Source organism: Mustela putorius, unplaced genomic scaffold (assembly GCF_011764305.1).
Source record: "Mustela putorius furo isolate JIRA1106 unplaced genomic scaffold, ASM1176430v1.1 tig00003845_pilon_pilon_pilon, whole genome shotgun sequence".
NCBI classification, from domain to species: domain Eukaryota; kingdom Metazoa; phylum Chordata; class Mammalia; order Carnivora; family Mustelidae; genus Mustela; species Mustela putorius.
In genome coordinates, this window is record NW_025421998.1 from 76,149,238 (window position 1) to 76,152,310 (window position 3,073).

General features: G+C 37.1%; 1 pseudogene; it reads left to right on the forward strand.

Moving 5' to 3' along the window:
- Window positions 1-380: 380 nt before the first annotated feature.
- LOC123394827 lies at window positions 381-1,103 on the forward strand (annotated as a pseudogene).
- The last annotated feature ends 1,970 nt before the right edge of the window (window positions 1,104-3,073 follow it).

Here is a 3,073-nt window from a genome sequence, read left to right on the forward strand (position 1 = left end):
GATAGAAATCTGCTTTAAAAATGCAGAAGACCTTTGTCTGATTTTAAGTAACCTTACCTATCTCAAGTGGTATGAATCTCTTCCTCGGCCATTCTTATACCAGACTGTGGACACAAAATTCTCCAGACCTCTCTCATTTCTGAAAAGGTCATGCCTCGAGGCTTTGCATTTCACAGATTCTTCTTGGGATGTCCTTTCCCATCTGCACAAGTTTCCTATTCCTCTGCTAACAAACTACCACAAACTTAGTGGTTTGAAACACCACAAATCATTGCCTTACAATTCCGGAGAAGACTAAAAATGGCTTGGCAAGACTCAGAAAGGCTTCCAAGACTTTGCCTTGGACTTGTTCTTTTTTTTTTCATTCTCTTTCCCAAAAGAGCACCTTTCCCTTTGCCCCAAAACTCGGCCATGAACTTCCTCCCTGAGGATGGTGAGGACTAACCGGAAAGTGGACAATGAGAAACCAAGAACCAACCAATTCTGAAAATACCGAACAGACTATTATTTCAGAGGAGTTAATTTCAGAAGGAAAAGGGGTCAAGCTTGCAAAAAAAAAAAAAAAACAATGTACATGGGTCTTACTGGTAAAACAAGACCTTGGGCACCTGTGAGAAGTACAGCCAGGGGAGGGCATTTGGATGTTAGTGTGGCAGTTGTCTCAGCACTGCAAAGAACTCTTCATGATGAATGTGCCCTTCTGGGAAAACAGTTCAATCTGCCACTGGGAAGCTAATGCCTCGAATTCCCCAAAGGTCTCGTAGATGATAATGAAGACCAAGAAGCAGCTGCTTTTCTGGAGCTTGAGAAAGAAACTGGCTATGAAGGTGATGCTGACCATTATCCAGGAATGGGAAACTGTACACACACTTCATGACAGTGACTTAATGAAGACGTTGCTGAAAAAGTAAGACCTAAGCCAAAGTCAAAGCATGGAGACTTTGCAAAAGGGATGTCTTTACCAAAAAAATGATCTGCTAAAGAGACTTAATGCTCTAATAGCTGAAAAACATCTAACAATGGATGCCAGAGTCTAGTACTATGCTCTGCTGTTGACACATACAAACACAAAGCCATGTAAAGTGTCCTTCCTGAAATTTTAAGGCCAAAGGACAGTGGTCATATTTTTGTAAATGGAATCACCAGACCTCCTTCACTGAGACTTTGTTTTCAGCTTAGTTTAATACAAATTTGAAATTATCTTTTTTTTTTCGTTAAATTAAAACAATAGAGAATGAAAAAAAAAATCCACAAGTGGATTGTCTGAAATAATGACGGAACATAAATATTAGATGCTGGGGAGAAGCCCAAAAAAAAAAAAAAAAAAAAAAGATGAGTTCATGTTCAAGAAATTATTTGTCAAATCTGGTTCAGTGCTAAGCTAGCATTGAAAACAGAGCCGTTGTGGGAAAGATGTTCGATTCTAGTAGACAAGGAGGTGTACTGCCTCTGAAGTGAAAGGGAAGTTAATGGGAATGAGAGACATCTGTGTCATTCTAGGATTTTTGCTTAAAAAAAAAAAAAGTTGATGAAGAATGGGAACAGAGCCCTATGATCAGTTTGAGTATAAGAAGGTACCCAGACACCCAGTTTTAAGGCAGAGAGGTATTTTGCAACTTGAAGGAATGGAAGGTCACTAGCATTTTCTGAAGGTATATAAAAGTAAGCACATACTCTAAACCTTTTTTGCATGGATGCTGGCAATGGGAAAGAGAAAACATTTACCTATAATAGGAAGCCTTGAAGACAAGTTAGTCCTTTGAGACCCTAATTCATAGAAAGTTACTTATGAATGACATTTGGAATTGCCTCTTATACTGAACACTTTTTTCTACTCATTTGTTTATCTAACCCAATAGACCATGTTGCCCGGCTTAGATGATTATTCACCATCAGACTTCATTTTTGAACAATTAAATCTCACTTACTAGGTGTATTTGAACTTCACCGTTGTTCACGATTCCTAAAATTGACTATAAAACAAGGCCATGCCTCTACTGTTATTTAATTTCTAGTGCCAGATTCAGGATCCTGCAAGGAGACTGAAACCAGTCAGGGATTTTAGACGGCAATCTGAAAATAGTTGAAGAAAGATCTTTAATCTTTTTCCTTGTGTCAAAACTGGTGCTTTACCCACATGCAGTTCCAACACCTGTTTGCACCTAAGACTACTTAACTGTGGTTATTTTCTCTGCCCCAACACTTATAATTCCAGCGGGTAACCTAGGTAGTAGCCTAGGGATGATTTCACATACTGTGGGCAATGGTCCAAACAAATAATTGACCAACCAAGAAAAAATAAAACTTTTTAAAATCAAATATTTTACTTGTTTTCAAGGTAAATAGGGTTCTCTTAAAATTTAATAAAAGTAAAAAAAAAGAAAGGGGGGGGTGCCTGGGTGGCTCAGCGGGTTAAAGCCTCTGCCTTCGGCTCAAGTCATGATCCCAGGGTCCTGGGATCGAGCCCAACATCGGGCTCTCTGCTCAGCGGAAAGCCTGCTTCCTCCTCTCTCTCTACCTGCCTCTCTGCCTACTTGTGATCTCTGTCTGTCAAATAAATAATAAAATCTTAAAAAAAAATTTAATAATAGTCATGGCCTATTAACAGAGACCTCTGAATAGAACGATTTTACTTAGGTAAGCAGATCACATAAAAATTAATACTAACTCTTTAAACTACAATTAAAGTAACTTCTTTTGACATGGTTTGAATATAGCAGTACAAGGCTATAGGTTCAGACATAATCAGCATTAGCTTTGCATATGAACCAAGAAATGATTACTTAATAAATTAAGCACACTTTAATTACAAAGTTCAAAACATTACATCATATTTGTAAGTATGTGGCTATCCTTTATCATGACATTTGCTTCGTAGCATTTATTGAATCTATGAGTCACCACTATTGTATATGTCACTAAGAGCAAAGACATTATGCTTTTTAAAATATGGCAGTATTATTTCTTTTGCTTTAAAATTGTTATTTACTTTTTTTTTGAGAAAATAAAACATGTTTTGGTGGTTAAACATAGATTATAAATTAAAAATACATCATATTTAATAGATGTTAAA